General features: G+C 33.0%; 2 long non-coding RNA genes across 2 annotated transcripts in view; both read right to left on the reverse strand.

Annotated features, from left to right (window-relative positions):
• LOC129146491 (uncharacterized) overlaps positions 1-25,053 on the reverse strand; it is a 473,759-nt gene that overhangs the window by 367,808 nt on the left and 80,898 nt on the right. The window lies entirely within an intron of this gene.
• Positions 1-25,053, reverse strand: part of LOC129146492 (uncharacterized) — an 84,942-nt gene that overhangs the window by 211 nt on the left and 59,678 nt on the right. The gene's annotated exons all lie outside the window — the stretch shown is intronic.

The following is a 25,053-nucleotide window of genomic DNA, read 5'->3' on the forward strand; positions in this document are numbered from 1 at the left end:
GTTATGTTTCCTACTGCTCTTACTATGGTAGTTACAGGCTCCAGGTAACAATCAACACACTGCACCCTTACTCCTATAGTAAGGGTTGTACCCTCTGTCCTGCACCCTCTTCTCCACTATAGTTCCCAAATTCTAAAGTTCCTATTGTGGACATGTATTCTTAAGTAAATATAATAGAGAGGCTTAGTATAGCCACCACCCTTCCCTCTCATAGGTTGTAATGCCCTGTAGCCAAACTCAGTTTAAGGAGTAGCTCTTGATTTTACAGTAACCATCTATTTATCATATAGGAGTCTTGTCTTTGTTTAGGTTTAATTTGATTATAACTATGTGGTGTTGGTGAGCTCAGTATTCACACTTTTTTCCAAAATCTATACACATGTTGTAAAAGAAAAAGATCAAAGATATATCTGGTGATAAAATATAGTAGGACTGTCCTGCTTTAGAGTTCTTATGATAGGTTTAGGTGAATGATTACCTTGTCATTCTATTGAATTTTATTGGGTGCCAATTTGTGTAGACATTTCCCAATGGTATTTTGAAAATTGGAAATATTTTTACTGAATTTATTCCCATTTCTCACAATACAGCTTTATGATTTTTGCTATAAAACTGAAACTCACATCAAAAGTGTCATTCAGTGTAGTAAACTATTTAAGATTTGAGGTTTAAAATACCAGATGTCCCCTACAGTTTAAAATAAACATTTAGGGCCTCCCCGGTGGCGCAGCGGTTGAGCGCTGGGTTGCGAAGCTGCCCGCAGCCTCTGCGGCGCCGGTTCGATCCCCGGCTGCTCCCCGGCCACCAGAGGAGGGTCCCACATGGCGCGCAGACCTCTCCTGCCGCCCGCTGCTCCCCTCAGCAGTGTACTTCGGTCCTTCTGCCTGCTCTGCTCCCGGCTCTGGCTCTGGTGAATTCTCTCACCCTCCCGTGCTTCTGACTGTACCCAGTGCATGTATAAACGAAACAAACGAACAAACAAACAAATAAATAAATAAAACATGCCTCTATAAAAAAAAAAAAAGAAAAAAAAAAAAGAAAAAAAAAATAAAATAAACATTTATTTATCCATAGTCACCTATAATTTGTCCACCAAATTAGCAAGCATCTCACTATTATTCAAACTCCCTTTTCAAAACCAATTTTCTCTTTCATTCAATTATATTATTTTAAATGTTTCAAACAATACTGAAAATTTAGTATGGTTTCAATTATTTTACATACTATTTATTATAGCATATAGAATTTTTTATGCTTAAATATAAACATTACATTGACTGAAGATAACAGAAATAAATGATAATCTAATAGTAATATTGAGTTTTTAACTTTATTCGCTGAAACCCTACTGATTTATTCCTATCATAAAAAACACAAAAGAGCCATCATATTTTACTTAAATTAATGAAAAAACATAAAATACACCTAAAATAAATCATACAATATAATCAAAGAGTGATCTAATGTCTTTGAATTTATAAGAATGAAAAACATCAATAAAGAGATGAGGAAAAGAAAGGTAAATGAGTGTGGATTAAGTATTGGGCAATTGGACGGACTGTTATGTTGAACTTGAACAAAAAGGGTAACTAATTACTGTATCAAATAATTCTGATCTTTGTCACACACTGTAACATTAGAAAGCCAAGCAATCCCACTGTCAGCCTCCATATGTATTTGACTTTCCAATCACTCTATTAGCATATTTTACATTTATTTGATAGAAACTTTGCATTTCTTTTCTCAGTGATCTCTGTATTTTTTTCAATAAGGAAATTATTATGAAAATTGAGTTCTCTAGCCTCTTATGAACTGGACATTTCATTTGCATGAGAGGAAAATTCTGAATAGTGGGGAGTTTGGGGGGTACTTATAAATTCATTTCAATAGTTTGTCCTAGAAAGTGAGTACATCAGCCTAATACTGAATCCTCATTTAAAATTTGTGTCATTAAGGCAACAATGTTTCTCTCACAGGTTAGTTTCCCTGTAATCCACTGAATCCCCCACCACATTGAGAGAATATGGAGCACAAGATGCCAAAAACAGTATAAGCTATTCAACACATTTTCAGATCTTCATATTAAAGTCCACGTGGGCAACCCCATTTGTGGACCACTTGCTACTTATAAGTAAAGGGGAAGGTTACTAGTTTTGTTCTCAAATACTCAGCAAATTACTAAGCCCAGCTTTTATTCACATGAAATTGTCAGTTCTAGCGACTGACATTACTTTGCCATACAGAATAATATTTTATTGAGTATATGAATGTCAGAATAAAAAAAGTATACTAAAATAGTCAGGCTATTCCAAATGCTAAAAATAAATTCTGCTGTAGTAAGTAATAATGAAACAGATCTATTTCTAATAGTAATCTGAATTTTGGTTTTATAACAATTGTTTTTTTTTTTAATACTAAACTGTCAAAATATATAACAAGTAATGATTATTTGCTATTTTCAAAAATCATATAAAGGAACTGGTTCCATAAGAAATATTTCTCTGTTCATAATGGAACAATAAAGCACCAAATAGAATTTCAACTTACTTTTACTATGAATTTTATTGCAAAATAAATGCCAATTATATAGGTTCTTTGGACAAACACTTCTGCACTCTTTAAAATACAACTAATAAATACATGATATTTAGTTGTGAAATATCTAATTACAAAACTAGCTAGGTTAAATAAATGATTTATCATAATAAAATACGTATTTCAAATATGCCACACAATTAGGAAAAAGCCCATAATTACATATATACTCACAATAATTTCAAAGACAGATATATTTTCATATTTGACCAATATCATCCATAGCTATGCAAACTGCATTATTCTTCATACTGGCAATGGCAAAATTCTCTTGGCAACAAATAATAAAGGAATTAATTGAAAATGATTTACCATCATCATTAACATAAGAAACATTAAAATATATTAAGCTAATAAGAGTTAGTTGAACTAAGTATAGTATACAAATAATTTAAAGAAATATTCTAAATATTTGTGGCACATTCTCCAACATTTCTCTTCTATTTGAAACCAAAACACTTTGATAAAAGTAAAAATTAAAACTGAAGATAATATGAGTCAAAATCGATCTTTCCCTAAGAGTCTGGAAAAATGTGAGAAATAGATAATGACTTACACAAAAATTATTGACAAAAATGGTTACTCCTTTTAGCCTACCATTAATTTTAAGACCATGCCAGAAAATGTCTAATATCAAGTGAGTAGAGCTTTTGTCAATATGGGTAAATTACTTAAAATTAATAATTATAAAATTGTGTTTCCAGAGAAGTTAAATTTCCTGGACTTGATGTGTGGTCTTCAGATATGTATACACACAAACGATATAGACATATATAGAAGTTTATATTATCATAACTGAATATAGTGTATGTGTGTTTGTATGTGTATGTAAATATAATGCATTTCCATCATTTTATATATTTTGGTGCACCAAAATAATTCACAATCAAAGAAGATCCATAACTAAATTAAATAAATTATGGACAGCCTTCCCCAAATCATATTTATATTAACTGGAATAAAAACTACAAGAGAGGGCCCCGCAGTGTTGTCAAGCTGTCCGCAGGCTCAGCAGTGCGGGTTCAATTCCCGGCCAGCCAGGGAGATTCCCACATGGTGCAGCAGACCTCTCCTGTCTCACCCGCTGCCCCTTCTGCAGTGTATTTCATTCCTTCTGCCTGTTCTGCTCCCGGCTCTCTCTCTGGTGAATTCTCCCACCCTCCCGCGCACCTCTGGCCTATACCCCAGTGCTTTTATAAATAAAATAAATCTTAAAAATAAGCAGAGTCGTGCAGCGGAAGCGTGCTGGGCCCATAAAATAAATCTTAAAAATAAAAACAAAAAACACAAGGGAAAAGACTATCAACACCTCTTGCCTATATCCATGTAAAAGATACTGCTTTTATCTGTTTATAAAATCCCCATTTCTTTTGCCTCTCCTGAGGACATGTATTATTATTTTTTTCTACCATTTTCTCCAAACAATTTTAGTACATCACTACAACTTTAGTAGTGATGGTTTTCCCTAATGACTACACCTTTTAATCCTAAGAAGATCTCAGTACAAGGTAAATTTAACTCAATATTACCTGTGTATACAAAAAGCACAACACACACATTTTTGTTGTGAAAAATCTTAAATATGCTATGTATGGATGGAATGATTCTCCGAAAAAAGCTATTTATTGTTCTCCACAAATATCTCTGTATAGTCCTGGGCAGACAAGTGGAAATTTTACTACATAAGGGACTTAGAAAAAAATAAAAGTATGAGCTATTAGATATTATATTTTGAAGATATAAGATTTATCAAGTATGGGGATGCTCTAAGAAAATTAATGCAATATTACAAATTCAAAGTTATGTATAAGACCTTGGAAAGAGCCCATATAAATCAGAAGCTCTGACGCTTGGGGTTCAATAGACTCAAATCTGTCACAGTAGCTTATATAGCATTTATTAACTGACAATATTATTTACTGCCATATTCGTTTCTTTTTCTATAAACAAACTCTTATTAGTGTCATAGTTGTTCTATAATATGTTACAAACACTAATACACAGCAATGGCAGCGGATGTTCCTGTATCACTTGCCTTAAATGAACGCATGGGCAGAGATGGAGGCATGCATATTGTTTGGTTATGTTGTTCAGCCATTGGGCATATGAAATTTTTTGGGCAGAACTTACATACATTGAGAGATTTGAGCTACTCTAAAATACTCCCAAACTGTGACCCAAATAATATAGTTTAAATAAAAATTAAGTTAGGAGAATCCTATGTCATAGTCTCTTGTTAAGCAAACCGTGTTCTTTACATTGTTCTTGATTTTTAGCATGTTATAGTTATTGTTATCAAAATTTTTATTACAAACATCATCCCCTGCTATTCTTTTTCAATGATTTTCAGGCCTAAAATAAAAATGATGATTTTAATTTCTTTCAAGGTATCTAAATCTTCACACAGTACTTTCACCAGATGACTCTACATTTGAAATATTTCTCTGAAACAAATCCTTTCTACTACATAAGGATAGATCTATTGGATATATTTATTAAAGTTTGAATGCAGATTAAACTCTGCAAGGTTAAATGACAAGGTTAAGTGTCTAATTTTGCAGCCCTTTTATACCTGGTGAGTGTTAAGACTTTCCTAATGATAGGATTAAATTTAGTTTCTAGCTACAAACAGTTGCTTGTCATTCCCTGTAGGTTAGCCACTATATTCTGTGCTTATCACAAACAGAGAGGAAATAACTTTCTGTGTCTTTTGTGAGTCTTTTAAAATGCACAGACTTTAGGGAAATCATATTTTCTTGAAGGAAATGAGGCATGACCAATCACACAAAACGTGAGAAAATCCCTTGATAGATGACCTTTGCCACATGTAAAAGAAACTGTTCAGTGACTGAGGTTTCATGGATTTCATGCATGGAAATCAGATTTTCTGGCCACCGGTGCTGTTCAGTAAATAAATAATCCATCATTGTGTCAAATGGTTGAAACATGGAGACACTGCCCTTGCTATCTGAATAGACATTTTGAGTTTGTAAATAATGTAAACTATTTGCATGTCAGAGTTGTGTGAGCAGTGCTAGCATTCACCATGTAAAATAAAACCACTTAGCTTTGGTGATGTTAACCTAATGGTGAATACATTCATTTGATTCTGCCTATACCTATAAACTTACTGGTGCATGGTGAAGGCATTAGATTAAGAGCGCCGGAATGGAATCTGTGGTATTTCAGAGACAAGTGCTAAATGGTTAACAGGCAGTTCCAATGACAACATTAAATAGGCCTACATATTATTTCATTAAAACTATACCAATAGTTTCTTAAAGTATGTTGGCATGAGTCTTCCTAAATTCTGTTTATTTTATGTATTTAGAATATTGTTTTATAAATATTAAATAGTTTAATACTTATATTTTATATACATTGTAAGTATTATTACAGTACAGCTGGTTTCAGTGATGATCTCTGATATCTAAAAAATTAATTTTATTTGGGCAGGCTATATACACTTGCAACTCTATTCAGTTATTTTTATCTATTTAGCTAGTTTTAGTTCTTACATTTTTATTCTTTGTTTTATCATTTATACAGAAATAAAAATGTGCATTTACATACATGTGCATATGCACACATATGCTCATAATTAATATAGCTCCTACAAATGTTTCTAAGAGATTCCTTTAAATTTTCACATCAGCTCTGTTTCTTCTAAACAGGAGTAAGTATTTCAACAATGTTTCTAGTAATAAACATATTACATTGCTCTTGAGTGAACTCATTAACTCACCTTTGATATTTAAAGTGTTTTCTTGCTAAAATGTCAGGTCCCTCTTTAACAACAGAGTATCTCTTTCCTTAATATTTTAGGTATTTGCAAAAAGCATCTTATAGACAATGATCCTTTTTACTCTTCAAGAATACTTTATTATAAATACTTTTTAATATGAAAGAATACTTTATTTTCATAATTATTACTTAGTTATGCTTTAGGAAATAAGTATCAATTTCACCCTGTCAATTTTGACTAGGACTTTGAGAAAATAATTATGAAACTAGTCCGTGAAGAGGGTATAAAATGAAATGAATATATATGAATTGTTGAAAATAGACTTATTTACTTATTTACTTATGACTCATAAAGAAAATTTTTCCCAGCAATTTTACATGTTAACTAGCAGACTGTAATTTGTTAATCGGTTTAAATATCTTTCAAATAATAAAAATGCAAGATAATAATTATGTATGTTTTTAATGTCCCTGAAAAGTAGATGATGAATGGTATAAAACTCACTTTGCATTGGTAAATTTATTGTATTATCTATATTGCTAGTTAATAAAATCCATATAAGGACAAAAATAAATTAAAATAATATAAAATAAGCTATATGGTATGGTTTCCTGAAAATGAGAAAATCATGAACATTAAATATAAAATATCTCATTTTAAATAATTTAGCAAAAAATTTTATATTTAATAAAAGATATATACTATAATTGTGCCCTGATTTGATGCTGTAATAAATTGGTTTTAGAAATAATTTATAAAATATCAGTCAGATTATAGTCTAAGTAAAATTTAACCTACTTTTTAGCTATGTTATGACAAAGTTCATTTTGTCTTTATTTTGGCATGTAATCACTACAATTCTTATAAAATTCTGAATTAAGGTATTACGACAAAGAGGGACTCAGAGTACGAAATTATTACTTTCTCTATTAAGCAATAAATAAGCAAGTTGTCTTAATTTTTTTTAAAGATATATTTATTTATTTATACAAATACTGTGTTCAGTCAGAAGCCCGGGAGGGTGAGAGAATTCACAAGAGCCAGAGAGGGGAACAGAATAGGCAGAACGATGAAATACACTGCTGAGGGGAGCAGCAGGAGGCAGGAGAGGTCTGTGCGCCATGTGGGACCCTCGCCAGCGGCCTGGGTACCTTCCTTGCAGAGGCTGTGGGCAGCTTCGCAACCCAGCGCTCAACCGCTGCGCCACCAGGGGAGGCCCAAGTTGTCTTAATTTTTAAGCAAGGGAAGAAAAAAACTTATACATGTTCTTGCTTATATTCTAAAACAAATAACTATAATGCTATTATTTTATTTACTAGGTAAATTAATAAAAAACAACTTTTAATAAGTTATAATTTAAGTAATACAAGTAAATAAACTTCAAAAATCTTTAAATATGGTATTGCTAAAACAAATCAAAACCAAAAAATACTTGTTTTCAAATTTGTAAAATAGCAATAAAGGAAATTTCAAAATAGATTAAGTATTTATAAGAAAATCTGAAGTGCAAGACAGTGATTCATCAATAACATTTGTTCTATACTAGCTTTTAAAAAAATTCATTATTTCCTGATTCACCCCACTAAAATTATGATGCATCTTTTACAATCTGTCTTTTATTTGTCAGAGACAGTGTTTATCTACAGGAAGCACAAAGTAAATTAACAATACTACAAACATTTGCTTCAGTGAGTATTTAGTTGCCCTAGGCTAATCTATGCTGAATATTCTAATTTAGCATGTTTCCCAGCTTAATTCTTAATTCTCAAAACAATCCTATGTATATATACTAAACTATGCCTTAGTGCATTTGAATGTCCTTCATTCTTCATGCATATTTCACAGGCATTCCATGGTAATTGTTCAAAAATTAGGAGAAAGTAAAAAAAAATTGTGCTATTAACAATATGACCAGGGTCAACCATTCACTTTTGTATGCTTTCAACACTTATAATTAAAAATGCAAATAAAAGGAGAAAGCCAATGCCATATTATGCTTACTATTCTATACTTTTTTTCCACTTGATAATATATTCTGAATATCCTGTTGTACCTAAACATATAAATGCATGAGTTAACCAGATGAAATATTCAAGGTGCAATCAAGAAAACAGAAGTAACCTAGGAAACTGGAATAGAAAGTGATGTAATACTAATATGCTAAATCATAGACTTAAGCACTGCTGAATGGACTGGGGGAGTGAAGACTAGGAAGGTCATGTTCAGTCAATCTGGAAATGAAAGGATTGCAAAGAAGCTTTCACGAATGACTGAAGTATATTTCAATGATGAGGACACTGTTTCTAAAGAGGGTGTCTAGAGACACCTGAATGTTGCTAATGATGTCTCAGCACTAAAGAAGGTTATTCTCAGGTGGAACATCCAAAGCCACAGGATAACTGTGGACTAGTGTCCTCAGAAAACAAGGCGTCTCCTTCTTTGCCTTTAAAATCTAGCCTGGAAAACTTTTGGAAAGTGATTATGAATCTTTACTTTCCTCCCTTGAGATAGTGGAAGGGGCAGAGATATAGGTCAGTTGTCAAAGAACATTAAAAATATTCATCATGGGCCTCCCCTGATGGCGCAGGCAGTTGATCGCAGCACTGTGAAGCTGTCCACAGCCTCTGCAGCGCCAGTTCAATCCCCGCCCACCGGTGAGGGTACCACATGGTGCGACAGATCTCTCCTGTCACATCCACTGCTCCCCTCAACAGTGTATTTTGTCAGTCTGCCTGTTCTGTTCCCTGCTCTATCTCTGGTGAATTTTCTCACCCTCCCGCGCATCTGGCCTTTACCCCCGTTCTTGTATAAAACAAATAAATAAACCATAAAAAAAAATTCATCACATTTTAGTAGTTACACATTTTGGATTGCAGAATTTTCAACATGTAATTTTTAGAAATAGTGTTCCCAATTTTGCTTATTTATATATATATATAAATATATGCTAATTTATATATGCATATATTTATAGGTATATGCCACAATGTGGCACATATATGCCACAAAATCTAGAAAAATAACAACATGGAGAAACCATACCTTACTTCAGGATGGAAATGTGATTTTTTAAAGGAAATCCATGATGAATGTAATCTTCGTTTTGGATTTGAGTCAAGCAAGTGCATCTCCAAATATCAGAATTCAATTATTCATTATTTTATATATTCATTTATTGAAACTGGCTAAATTAACCTATTTTACGAAGAATGCTTTTAAGGCATCAGAAATTTGAAATTGTATTTTAAGACAAGGTCACTATGATCCAGACACTCATATTCAAGTTGGTGAAATATGTCAGACAGGTTGCCATTTAAAAAAAAAAAAGGCCAAGCAAATAAACAAACAAAAAGCTCAAGGAAGACTATGTGGCTAAACATATATATTTTTTTTAATTTTGAATACTAATATGCAATATTTTGAGTATAAAATATTACTGAATATGGAGATGGGACCTTAACAGAGCATAATATCAGTCCGATATACAGATGTGAATAAGCATTAACTCAACATTTTGATGGGATGCTTCTCCTAATGCTCCCACATTAGGAGGAAAATACAAAGAAAAAACTTGGATAAAACATCTCAAAGGGAAAAATTATTCTCACATAAAGAAAACAAAATAGAAACAAATTTTTTCTAAGACATCATTTATTAGTGACTAAGAGTCCTATTTTATTCTCTTTTGATAACCCTTAAGTTGCCTAACATTTAAAAATATTTAAAACTACATTTTGAAAGAATTACATAGAAAGAAACTTAAATGATATAAAAATATGCATGCCCTATCCTACTATCTTACTAAGGGAAGGAGGTACTTTCCAAAGATGTGTAAATGAGAGAGACAGAAAGTACACTTAGGTTTTTATATTTCGGGCCTCCCCTGGTGGTACAGCAGTTGAGCGCTGGGCTGGGAAGCTGCCCGCAGCCTCTGCAGTGCAGGTTGAATCCTCGGCCACCAGCGAGGGTCCCACATGGCGCGCAGACCTCTCTGCTGTGCCCGCTGCTCCCCTCAGCAGTGTATTTCGCAGGTCTGCCTGCTCTGTTCCCTGCTATGGCTCTGATGAATTCTTCCACCCTCCCATGCTTCTGACTGTACCCAGTGTTTGTATAAATAAATAAATAAATCTTAAAAAAAAAATTATATTTCAAATACTATCAGTGTAGTTTTTATAGACACAAATATATGTTTCACTCTGAATTTCACCTATAATTTTAGATATCTCCAACCTGAAAATTGTATTTCACATTTACATATATATATATGCACACACACATATATATATCTCCATATTTACTTTTGATATAAGAGAAAAAGTGATATATTCAGACGCTGTTTAATCTTCAGCATGAGAAGCAATCCCTTCATTAAAAATAAATAAATAAATAAATAAATACATAAATAAATAAGGAAAAGCCTGCATCCAACACCCTGCAGAAATCCTGAGTATGGTTTGATACCCAAGAAGAAAAGCCTTTGAAATGAATCTAATGTCATGTTATTGAAATGTAGCTGCCCAGATTAACTTTTTTCAATCTGCAATGACTTACAAAGTTTCAAATGCCCAGAAATCTCCTAAACCAGACCATTTAAGGAATCTAAATAAGCTTGCATGGTTTTAAGCTTTTGGACTTTGAATGTTAGCTTTGAAGTTTTGCCAGAACCTGACTGAAGAAGACTTGATTTAAAACTGAATTCATGACACTGGAATTAATACTGGAGGCTCAATATGCCTGATGATGATTTTGACCATGCTAACCATAGAGTGCCATCACATATGATACCTCTGAATTAATAATTCTCCAATGATCAGATGTGTAACATCCTGGTTCCAATATTTATTTATTTTTCCATCTTTGTACACTGGCTTTGTATAGTTTCCACTTTAAAGAACCAATTGCTTGAATAGCATATGGCATTTATTTATGCTAAGGAAAGCAGAAGGAGAAAAGAAACTTGTAAATGATTGAACTGTAAATAGCCCAATATCATATTTCTTTTTCTACTCACCCTCCTCTATCCCTTCTTTTTTTCATTTGTATTATGTGAAAAATCTACAGCAAAATCCTGGGCAAAATCCCACTGTGCCTTTTTTCCCAACTTCCAACCAAGATTAACTCTATTTTCATAAACTTTTCTGGATATTTCATATTCAAATTTCTTCTAATAGTTTGAGGTTAATTATAAAATATTTTAAACACTGAGGTTTACAGTTCAGTGATTTGAAGACTTGCATTTTGTCACTCAGAAAATGAAAATCTACATGTAGGTCTTCCTTTCCATGCTAAATTTGCTGTAAATTTTCAAATCATGCAAAAAAAAAAAATCCAATTCTCAACCATGGGGAGGCATAGTCACATATGGGAAATTTATTATTGTTCTCCGTTTCCCAGATTTTCCAAGGAAACATTAATATTGTTATTAGTATATAGGTGTGCAATGTCACAAAATTAAGTAGTATGCATGTTGACACACAAGCTTTATAATTCTACCAATTAAATATTTGATCAGAAATTCAAATAAAAAGAGCAGTAGGTAGATATATTCAATAAATACATACAAAGAAGTTTCAAGAAATAAATGTCTGTGTATATAAATAGATGCATGTAAACCTACCTCAAGTAGTTCTTGCAAACATTAATCCAGAAGGAAAACTTGTATTTCAAAAATGCTTCTTGGGGTAATGACTTTTTTTCCCCAAAGATTTATTTATTTATTCATACAAGAAGTGGGGTACAGGTCAGATGTGCGGGGGGGGGGGTTAGAAAATTCACCAGAGACAGAATGGGGAACAGAACAGATGGATTGACTGAAATACACTGCTGAGGGAAGTAGCAGGGAGTCAGGAGAAGTCTGCTGTGCCATGTGGGTAGTACCCTGGCCGTGGATTGAACTCATGCTGCACTGGCTGCGGATAGCTTCATAGGTTGCATCTTAACCCCTTGTGCCACCAGGGAGGCCCCTGTAATGATCTTTAAACTATTATTTTATGAGCCTTTCCACTGAAGTGTGGTCCCAATGACATTTAAAATAAGTACATATAGGAAATGTATACACTTGATCCAAAAACATGTGTCCCAAGAAATAAACCATGCATTAAATTTCTACATAGATTATACCTTAGTCATCACATTTATACAATCAATTAATTTTACAGTAGTAAAATTTATTTATTTTTCCTCAGTACATACACATTTCAAGCAAAATTTAAAAGACAATTTTTATGATTCTTTCTAATATCACTTCTATGTATGCAATTGATCAAGCAATTTTTTTAATGTTTAATAAAATTATACTGAATTACAAATGATTTACAATATATAAATTTCAGGGGGACAACTCAACCTCTAGCATGTAAATATCTCATCTCAACCACCACTAAAGTTGGTGTCCCATTCCTGCTATCTACTCTTCCCTCCCATTCACTTTCTTTGCCCCCTCATGTAATCACTATATTTTTCACAGAGTTTAAAAGTTAATTTAAAAAAAAAAAGTTAATTTCATTGGATTTCCTAGTTAGTTTGTTTTGCTTATTAAAATTCCACACATCGGGGTTACTATCTGGTAATTAAATGTTTTTCATTTTCTCATTTATTTCACTTAACAAAAGCATTTCAAGTTCAATCCATGTTGTAAAAGACAAGATAATTCACTTTTTAATGGATTGATTCTAGTAGGTAAATTCATTTGCTGTAATCTTCATTTTAAAGTAAATGTTTAGGCGCGCAGACCTCTCCTGCCGCCCACTGCTCCCCTCAGCAGTGTACTTCGGTCCTTCTGCCTGCTCTGCTCCCTGCTCTGGCTCTGGTGAATTCTCTCACCCTCCCGCACTTCTGACTGTACTCAGTGCATGTATAAACAAAACAAACAAACAAATAAATAAATAACATGCCGCTATTAAAAAAAAACAAAGTAAATGTTTAAAATCCAGACTTCTAAAATAATACAGAGACTATAATAGGTGATGTATCATAACTTTAAAAATTATCTTCATGTAATTTTTTCTGAATGTATAAAATGAAATTGAAGAGTTTATGGTGTTTAAGTGAACTATGCTATTCATTAAAATGTCTAAATCACTTTAAAAAGAAATGGAGAAATAAAAATGACCAATTGACTTTGATCAGTAATTAGCCATTTTCTTTCTGCTACCTACACAGTGACATACACAAAACATACACATGTATATAAGCACATAAAACCCATAGACACAAATATCTTCCTTCCTTCCTCCTTTCCTTGTTTTTTTTTTTCTTTTAGGAATGGCATAGCTCAATTTTAAATAATCATATTCTTTAATAGGTCAGCCTATCTTGGTTTCCAACTCATTCAACAATTACTAAACATTTATGTAGTTAATGTTTTATTTGGCCTTTGGTGATATTTAGATGAATAAGAAATGTGGTACCATCTTTCAGAATTACACAATTTTATTGGTTACATGGATACAATATAGTAAGTACTGTAACAATGTACTGTTTTGTTTTATGCAAATTTGAATTGCATAAATTCCAAAGAGAATTTTATAAAACATTACTGAAATTTTATGTTATCTAAAAACTTTAAAATAGTGTAAATCAACCTAAATTGAAAATTCATCAGCTGTACCTAATTTAAAATTTTATATGCAGATTGAATTTAGCATAATCTAATGATTTAGGGTTGTATCAAGTGAACTGTTAAAAATCACCCATCATATTTTCCGGAAGTAGGTTTGAATTACTTGAGTGTGTTCAAATAAAACATTCTAATGTATCTCTAAAGACAAATAGGATTACAATATATATATTAAAAAAAAAAGTGTTGTTGGTCTCCCTGGTGGCACAGTGGGTTGAAGCTGCCCACAGCCTCTGCAGTGCGGGTTCGATCCCAGCCAGCCAGCGAGAATCCCACATGGTGTGGTAGACCTCTCCTGTCTGCCCACTGCTCCCCTCGGCAGTGTATTTCAGTCAGTCTGCCTATTCTGTTCCCTGCTCTGTCTCTGGTGAATCCTCTCACCCTCCTGCACCGCTAGCGTGTACCCCAGCTCCTGTATAAAAATAAATAAATCTTAAAAAAATAAAATAAAAAATTTAAAAAAAAGTGTTGCTGTGAAAGCAAGAATATAAGCCTAAATAAGGATTACACAAAATGCTTCAAAGATATAATACCAATTGACACTAAGCTTTGGGGTTTGTAGAAATTTTCCAGTTAAAGAGGTAGAAAAGACTTTAGCATGTTGAAAAATATTCATATGCAAACACTGAATATTAGAGATTAAGTAGCCCAAAGGACTATCACTCAAGAATGAGGAGAGAGATGAGCAATAAGTGTGGATGAATAAGCAAAAGACACATGGGAAATGACTTAGATATATTATCTTGGTGATCATAAATCATTGAAAAACTTTTTACCACCATATTTCAACGCAAAACTTTGTAGCATTAATTTTTTAAATCATCAAAGCATGAAAAGCCTCTAACAAATCTAGCTCTCTATGATTAAAATTTTTCAGTAACAAGGGTAAATATATTCCTGTAAAACACAAGGGTGAAAATGATTATATCCAAATTAATAATAAATAAATATTAGTGCAGACTGTACTGAATTAATATTTAGTCACCAGTGCTTCCTGGAGTAACCTGCAAAGTAAGCATTCAATAAACGGTCTTTGAAGTGAATCACATTTCATTTCATTAAATACATCAGTTGTAATTTGTTTAATTATTTGCAGACAATTTGAACATTTCCTCTCCTGATTATTTTTAAAATTAACAATACTGTAATTTTATGAAATTACTTGTCGTGTCTCAAATTTCAAACCTATAAAATTCTTGTTTTTCCTATTTCAAACTCCCTTCTTAAGATAAAAGTACATGTTGTGAAAGTATAAATTTGATTTTATTTTAAAATGCTTAATGTAATATAATTATTTTAGGTAACAGTAAGCACTCATGAATATTTTAACACATCTATGGAGAAATATCTTTTTGGATTTCCTCACATATTTTTACTTCTTGCTGATAGATGATAACTATTGGATTCTAAAATAACTTAGCCAAGATGGTATTAAGCAGTAGCTGTATTTTCTTTACTGTAGTTTTTTGTTTTTTTTAATATATTATTGGGGAGTTTCTGTTCCCAGTTTTGGTGGACTAGTTTGTTTCAGATCAAACTTTGAGCTGAAAAAAAACTTGAAAACATGACAGAAAATAAAAACGCTGTTTGAAGTCATCTAAAAGCTATCACAGCAGTGAAAACTAAATCCCAGAGAAAAGAGGAGAGCTCAATATTAGCTATTATTTTTTTTTTTCCTTCAAAGTCTGTACTGATTTAAATGTAACTGAAAAGCTGCACTGAATATGTGAAGATTTTGTTGATGGGAACCAAATGAAATTTCACATATGGAACCATGATAAAAGAAATAACCAGGTTTTTTGTTGGAAACCCAATGGGCTACACCTAGTTAAAAAAAAAAAAAAGGCAACTACCTAAATATCAGTTCAAATACTGATTGGGTTAAAGAGATCATTCCCTAACCTATGGTCTGTTAGAAGCAAAATACCTTCTGGAGACATATAAAATTGTTAAGTTATAGCTTCAAGTTTTCATATATAATATGCACCACTCATTAAAATGTAGTCAGTGTTGAACAATACAAGAAACGACTGAAAACTCAAAGGGAAACAAAATGAAAATATAACTCCCACCTCCGGCCTGCACCCCAGTTCTTGTGTGCATAAATAAATAAAACAACAAACAAAAAACAGTATGCTTCTAAATAACCCATCACAGAAACAATTTGGAAGAGCTAAGAAAATTATCTCAAATATATAAGCATGGGCATGCAATGCTAAAGGTCAAAGAAAAAATGTAAATAAATGTAAGACAAAAATACTCCAAAATAACAATAATGTATATTATATATTTAAAACATAAAAATTAAAAGATAAATGAATATGACCCCAATCTCCTGGGGTTTGGTGGTAAACTTGGATTAACTGGTAAAACAGATATAGTACTCTGAGGTACATTTACAATCATATATATCTATATCAACAGGTATAGTTAATACAATTTATAAAAATGATCTCATTTGCACCTCATTTTTATACCCCCCAAAATTCAATACTTAGGAGTAAACCTAACAAGGAAGTAAGGATCTCTAAAAAGAAAAATATAAAAGATTGTTTAAAGAAATAGAAGACAACAAAGAAATGGAAAGAAATTCTCTGCTCATGGGTTGGAAGAATTTCAGCATTGTCAAAATGGCCATTCTACCCAAATTCAATTTATATTCAATATATAAATTCAATTTCAGAGAAAAGAACTCTTGCACTCATAAATTTGAATTATACCTATTTTTCTTTTTAGACTATCATTTTGAGTTCATTAACTCTTATTTTTTTATTTCGATAAATTATAGTCATGTAAACACTAAAATTGTCTTATCATATTTCATCAAGAGATTCTTCAGGTTGACACATGTGCCCTTTTCATATGGCCATGTTAGTCTTCAACAATTCCCTCCATTCCTATGAAAACATATTGCAGACTTACACATTCATATCTTGCCCTAGATGTGTAATCAGCCATTTTGCCAATGAGCCCTGGTTCCTTTAGTGAGCAATTATATTTATTATATTTTTTATTATTTTAAAGATTTATTTATTTATGCATACAAGAACTGGGGTACAGGCCAGAGGTGCATGGGGTCATAGGATTCACCAGAGACAGAGTAGGGAACAGAACAGGTGGAGTGACTGAAATACACTGCTGAGGGGAGCAGCAGGAGAGACAGGAGAGGTCTGCTGCTCCATGTGGGTTAACTTCCTGGCCAGGATCTTGAACTGGTGCTGCAGAGGCCCTGATACTTTCAGAGTGCTGAGACTTAACCCCTTGTGCCACCAGGGAGGCCCAGCAATTATATTTACAGCCCACAAGTGGCAGCTCTATGCTACTAAGTTGCTATTGATTCTTGCTCTTTTTATTATAGCACCTTTTAGTTTCTAGAGGTAGGAAATACATACTTTAAGAAAGAAAATATAAGTCATAGATTCATACTGATATTTTAAATTCAAATATAAAATTATAGAGTCCAATTGCCCTATCCAAATTCATATTTCTATCTCCTTTCCTACTAAATTGAAAGTCTTCATTTGAATAATGCTAATATACTTGTTCTGATAACATTAATATTAATGTTCTGGTTCTAATAATAATGTTAACTAATGTACTACCTACCTGTATTAGTTTAATAACAATACCTATATCACCACTACCAGTAATTCTATTAAAATGTTGTTTAGGTACTTCCTTGGCCCTCCCTGTCCTGGTTCCACCAGACTGGGAGTCCTACTTTATTTCTGTTCCTTTTCTCCTCAATAAACTTTTTACTTCTCTAAACAAAAATTAAAAATTAAAAAAAAAATGTTTAAAATCAACCTACCTCTCTCTCTCTCCTCTGTGCGTGTGTGTGTGTATGTGTGATTCTTAGCCTATTTCACTAGGAATATATAGTCAGAATGTATTATTTTGAAGTCACATGAAATAATTCTCTTCAGTGTTATGCCAAGTGAAATTTTCTTTTGAAAAATATTGCATAGTTGGAATTCTTTAATGTTTTATGAATTGAATGAGATATATTGGCTTATATGGTAAAAAGTGAAGAAGTCAAGAGAATGAGAATAATGAACAGATTGGGAGGAAATATCTTAAAGGCTTAAAAAGGATATCTAAAGAAATCTGTTAGCCAAAATATACAGATACTTAAAACTCAATAATAAGAAAATTAAAAATCGAAATAAAAAGTGGGTCAAAGAGATACCTCAACAACAAAAAAAAAATTATACACATTGAAAATAACAATATGAAAAGATGTTTAAAGTCATATGCCATTAGGGCATTTAAACAATGAGACATCAAAGTGAATCCATCAGTTGTAACAAATGTACCACTGTGACACAGAATTTTGATAGTGGGAGAGGCTATACTGTGCAGGGGATATATGTAAACTTTCTGTATTCTGTGGCCAATTCTGATATGAACCTAAAAACGCCTCCAAAAATAAAGTGTATTAAAAATGAAAATTAAATTAGTAAAGCTTGATCTAATTAGTTGAAATGTTATCAATGAACTTGACTTCACCCCATATCTCCTCTTTGTTTCTGGGATATTTTATCCCTAATTATAGTGTATGGTAGCCTCCCACCGAATCTTCTGTTTTCAAATTATAGTGGCAATTCTAAGTGTCACTTTCTTATAAAAACAGAGAATGTCTAAGATACTGACAGACTGGAGAGAAAATGTTACTCATAGAAACAAAATGTTCTCCCTTGTTACATTTCCTGTCCATCCCTAAACTAATCACTGAGGACTTGCTATGGAATGGATTGGTAAAACATAGTTAATCAGGGAGAAGAGGACAGAAAAACTACATCAAGCATTCTAGAGTAGGTAAGTGAAAGTTGAATAGATATATTTTTAGTTTTCTCTTTTTCCTGTGAATTTAAGTTATCATCTAGTACGATTTCTTTCAGCTTAGAGGATTTTCTTTAGCATATCTTCGGAATAAGTTTGTGAGCATCAACTACCATTATTGGGCCTCCCCGGTGGCGCAGCGGTTGAGCGCTGGGTTGCAAAGCTGCCTGCGGCCTCTGCGACACTGGTTCGATACCCGGCTGCTCCCCGGCCACCGGGAAGAGGGTCCCACATGGCACGCAGACCTCTCCTGCCGCCCGCTGCTCCCCTCAGCAGTGTACTTTGGTCCTTATGCCTGCTCTGCTCCCCGCTCTGGCTCTGGTGAATTCTCTCACCCTCCCGCGCTTGTGACTGTACCCAGTGCATGTATAAACAAACAAACAAACAAATAAATAAATAAAACATGCCTCTATTAAAAAAAAAAAGTTCCTTCAAATAATACCATTATTTGTTTATTCAGAAATGCTTTAATTTTGTTTGCCAAATACAGAATTCTTAGATTTTTTTTTCATATGGCGCATTATTCCATTGACTTCTGGCATTTTTATTTTCTGATGAGCTTTTAATCATTAGTCATATAGATACTCTTTATACATAATGCATTATTTTTTTCTCTCCTCTCAATATATATTTCTCTGCCTTTCATTTTCAAGTTTAACTGCCAAGTTTCTAGGTGCTGAACTTTTTGAATCAGTTCTGTTGAGACTGGTTGTGATTCTTGCATCTGTAAATAAATGGCTTTCACCAAATTGTGGACGTTTTCCATCATTATTTATTCAAATACTGTTTTCTGTCCCTTTTGCATTTCATCTCCTTTGAGAACTCCAATTACAATGATATTGGTATACTGGAACTTGTCGTACAGGTGTCTGAGGCTCTTTTAATTTATCCTCAATCTTTTTTAATATGTTCATGAGAATATTTAATTTCTATCTCCTTGTTCTGCATTTAGAATCTGCTATTGAATACCTACAGCAAAATATTCATTTAAATTTTTTGCATTCTTCCATTCCATTACTACATTTGATTCTTTTTATCATTTACATATTTCTTTTCAGAATCTTTCCTAGTTGATTTATTTTGTCATACTTTGCTTAAATTCATTAAACCTTATTTTAATTATTTTTTTGGACATATTTATAATATGTGCTTTGAAGTCTTAGTATGCCAAATCCTACACTGTGGTTCTTAAGAGACAATTTATATGACTGTCTTCTCATGAATATGAGTCACAATTTCCAGTTTCTTTTCAAGTCTGTATATATTAAAAAAAAAAAAACTAGGTGTTTTAAATAATTTTATAGCAACTCTGAATTCTGAGGAATTTAAAAAGGTACTGCTTTTTATTATGTTTTTTTCTTAAAATGTTTCATAAATTTCCTAGGCTACTACTGTGGTATTTGTTTTTCCCCATACTGTAGGACCACTGAAAACTATTTAGTTTTGCAATTGTTTAAGTTTTCTTTTGTTTTGTTTTGCTAAGGGTTTGTTATTGTTGTTATTATTCTAATTTGTAAGCCTGTTTTCCTAGGAATTGACCTTTATGTTCACAGACTAGTAGCCAGTCAACAACTGGACAGAAGTTGTGAATAAATGCCTGAAATCAGTAAGATTAACATTTTGTGTGTGTTATGGGGAGAAACACTTAATGTTCAGGTCCTTTATAAGTTTCTTTTCTTTTCTTTTTTTTTTTAAAGATTTGTTTTTATTTATTTATACAAGCACTGGGTACAGTCAGAAACGCGGGAGGGTGAGAGAATTCACCAGAGCCAGAGCGGGGAACAGAACAGGCAGACTGACGAAATACACTGCTGAGGGGAGCAGCGGGCGACAGGAGAGGTCTGCGCGCCATGTGGGACCCTCCTCCGGTGGCCGGGGAGCAGCTGGGGATCAAACCGGTGCTGCAGAGGCTGCGGGCAGCTTCGCAACCCAGTGCTCAACCGCTGCGCCACCAGGGAGGCCCCCCCTTTATAAGTTTCAACTAATCTATAATTTCTGCTGGACTCTATTGAGTTTCCAGTGTCCTAAAGCATAGTCTCAGGATAGTCCAGCAGTGTGTAAATAACTTGGAATCTCTGCAGGATACTCTCTAGCTAGTCTTCTTCTGTTCTTGTACACAGCAACAGATAAGAATATGCTTGGCCAAACCAGAATACAAACTCAGACTGGTATTTAAGCTCCTATAATCTCTTTCATGAGCAGATTAAGCAGAGTGATCAGGACCTCAAGTATGAAAAATAGGAAAATTTGTTTATCATAAAAAGTCTAAAAATCCTAAAAATAAGGGCCTCCCCTGGTGGCGCAGCAGTTGAGCGCTGGGCTGTGAAGCTGTCTGCAGCCTCTGCAGCACAGGTTCAATCCCCGGCTGCTGGCGAGGGTTGTGCTTTTGGCGCCACAGACCTCTCCTGCCATGCCTGCTGCTCCCCTCAGCAGTGTATTTCGTCAGTCTGCCTGTTCTGTTCCCTGCTCTGGCTCTGGTGAATTCTTTTACCCTCCCACGCTTCTGACCGTATCCAGTGCTTATATAAATAAATAAATAAATCTTTTTAAAAAAACCTAAAAATAAAGTAATTCAATGACCTTGACATATTTGAGGTTTCAATATGAAAATGTACATGCTCTAATTAACTTCTTATGTTCCTATTTTTATAAATTATAGTGTTTTACTAAATAATTTTTTTAAGCAGTTCATTATGCTTTTCCTAGATTTCATTTGTTCTTTTCCTATATAGCAAATCATTATGATCTGTTTATAAACTATACTTAGGTATTATTTTTCTAACAAGTTGTTGATGTATGAAATTAGGAAATTATAATAACCTTGAGTTCAGAGAAATTATAAACTAATGGAGAAGTTAAGCATATAAAACCAATTAAAATATTAGCCAATAACAAAGAAAGTGAATTATCTTTTACAAAACCATCTGAGAATTTTTATTTTATTTCACAAAATGTGTTCGCTCCAACACATTTTAATACAAGCAGCATCTGCTGGTTTCTTGTGTGTAGAGACAGAAGTAAAAAAAAAAAAATCCTGAAAACTTGTAGAAAACGCCAACAATAAATTTTTTGTAAGCCAATATCTATTCTCAAAGTTGTCCCATATTTTTCAATATATACCTCTACAGCATTCTATTTAATCCTGCAAAGACCTGGTGTTTTTTGAAATCTTAATTTGGTACTTAAAGAAAGGTTAGCTATACCTTTTTGGGGACAAGATCATTTCCAACATTCTGTGTCTAAGAATACCAAGAAAACATAAACTATTTCCAAGATATCAACTAAACAATTGTTAGTTCACCGTTATTTTCAAGGAAATAAATATATGTGAAAGGGTGGCTTCATAGTGACACACTCAATTCCCTATAAATTTCCCAATGAAAGAAGCTCTATAGGGTAGATTCACAATGAGATGAAATGAAAGAAGTGGGATTAGGCAGAAGTCAACTGATGTTAAAATGTCCAGCACAAGGTGAAAATAGTCCTTTGATTGGAGATAGTAGAGTTTGGAATTCACATATTTTCACAAAAATGAACAACTATTTCAGGAAAGCTACTTCCTTTTGTTGATTTGACAGGATTCCATTTTGTTGAATGAGATGAGGAAAAAAGGAAAGGAAGAGTAATACGTAACTTCTGTACCAATCAATACAAACTAATTTATGGTGTTACAACAAACTAACTCCAAATTCTCAGAATCTGAAATCAACAAACAGTTCCTGCAGGTTCGATGCAAGGTCTATGCTAATCATGGCAACTGAGGCAGATGGAGGGCCCATTTTACCACTTCCTTTCATCACTTTACCACTTTCACAGGAGGGGGATCAGTGAATTGTGTACTGGCTGTTAAAACTTATACCTGACAGTGCCACACACACTTCCATTCACATTTCCTCAACCAAAGAAAGTCACAGGGCAACCCTAACTATAAGAGTAGGGGTGTTCAATCCAACCACGTACTTGAAAGGGTACTCAAAATGTTATGAATAGGGCCTCCCTGGTGGTGCAGGGTTTGTTAAAGTTTCAGCGCTATCAAGCTATTTTGCCAGCCACCAAGACATGAGTTTGATCCCCGGCCAGGGAGCTAACCCACATAGTGCAACAGACCTCTTCTGTCTCACCCATTGCTCCTCTCAGCAGTATTTTAGTTGATCTGCCAGTTCAGCCGACAACCCACACACACACCTCTGGCCTACAACCCAGTTCTCGTATGCATAAATAAACTGAAAAAATATTTTTTAAAAATGTTATGAGTAGCTCAATTACAACTTGAACTCTTCATGCAACTTACAATTTAATGAGGGGGACTGAATATTCTGTCAATACGAGAAGAGATATGATAAAGGGCTGAAGAGTACAATGATAAAATACATTGGTGATTACAATGAAAATATTAATAATGTGTGTTTTGTTAATTTATTATTTCTCCATATATAATTCTAAGTACTCTACATGGTACTAATGCATTTGATTCTCTAATTCTATGAGGTAGGCAGGTCTGTTAGAAGGTCACTTCATAGATGAGGAAACTGAAGCATAGAGAAATTAAATGATTTATATGTCTGGTTCTTGAACCTGGACCCTTAAATACCACAGGAAATAATAGTCTGTTGCCTTAATAGTGTGAATTTCAACCTTTGCTTTTAATTTACAAGATTTCCCTTCATCTAAAAGCTTACTAAAAATCTTAATATAATAACTAATCTGAGTGAAGTATCTTTGGTTAAAGTGAGGGAAAGGGGGTGGAGACCTTCTTAATTGGGACAGCATTTATTGTCTTCTAGCTAAATATCTTGAAGAGAGGCATTAACACAGAAATTCTTGACATTTATTTGCCAAAACTATTACTATTTAATATGACCTTTCATATCCCCATACTTTAGCTAACTATATAATTATAACCATTGTTATTGTGACATTATAAAAAGGAAAAATAGAAAGTCTTGATATACAGTCAATTGTCAAGCTGAAATGGAAGACAATTTTTTAATTTCTAAAATTCAATATTAAAAAAGGATTATCAACTACTTGTGTGCAAACACATCCAGGATTAAATGGACAATCTTCCAAAAATGGTGAAAAATACTATTTTATCAGTTAATTATTAGCTAGCTGGATAATCTCTCATTCTGTAATGGGGCCAAAACCAGTTATATGCCAGTGCCAACAACAAAAGGAAATTTAAATACCCTATATATTCTATGAAATCCATGCACCTGTAGGTAGTGTTTGCTCTTCTAAACTTAAATGTGCCCCTAATTATTCTCTCTTTATTAACATTTAAATGAAAAACAAACAATACTATGTAGTTTTCTAACTTCTCCACAACTAAGTGCATTCCCTAAAATTGACTAGATTTAACAAAAAAATTGAAGTTAATGTATACAATATTTCTTCTCAGAGTACAATATTTAACTTTAATAGTCACCACTTCCTAATATTTTAATGAAATAAATACTTGAAAACACCACCACCTCATTTTTCAGTCACCTATAGTATAAATATTAGGCATCCAAATTTACCTTTAAAATACTTAGGTAGTACGATGGGATATGAGAAATGATTTAAATAAATGAATACAAAATAAATAAATACCTATAGTGTACATCTTTTATACATGCCCTTTTTCGCCACACATAGAGCAATGGTCATTCACTGAAAAGTTTCATTTTCTATTGTTCACCTTTAACAAATCTCATGAAGATTTTAATGCACTTCAGTCTTATCACATATAACATATTTTTAGACTACATAATTGTAACTGGACATCAGAATGCTTTAAACTATAGTTTAAAATATTTAATTTCCTAGAACACTTACAATTCTACCAATAAATTAATTAGTAAGTAGAAACTGAAAAGGCACTTAGGGTTTAGGTAGCAAAATGGATACTATTTCAAATGTAGTCATTCAACATTTAACATTAAATTTAAAAGCATAATAATTTGACTCATGGAAAGAAAGAATAGTATAAAATGTTTCCGTTAAAGTGCCCTTTATACTTGAAACCTTCTAAAATACTCCTTGGAGAAGTTTTACATCAGACATAATGTAAAGCAAATTATACTGAAAAGAAAACAAAAACAAACTCATTTCAGACATTGTTGGCTTTTCAAATCTTTTCTTGAACTTGCCACAAATGGGACTTTTGTTTTTGAGTCATTCCCTTTTAAATGCTTCTATATCATTACCTAAGACACTTAAAATTCCTCATTTTTCTTTTATTTAGAGTAGTTTGTTCTTTCATGGAAAT

Source organism: Talpa occidentalis, unplaced genomic scaffold (assembly GCF_014898055.3).
Source record: "Talpa occidentalis isolate TD23 unplaced genomic scaffold, MPIMG_talOcc4v2.1 talOcc4.2, whole genome shotgun sequence".
Taxonomy (NCBI): Eukaryota; Metazoa; Chordata; class Mammalia; order Eulipotyphla; family Talpidae; genus Talpa; species Talpa occidentalis.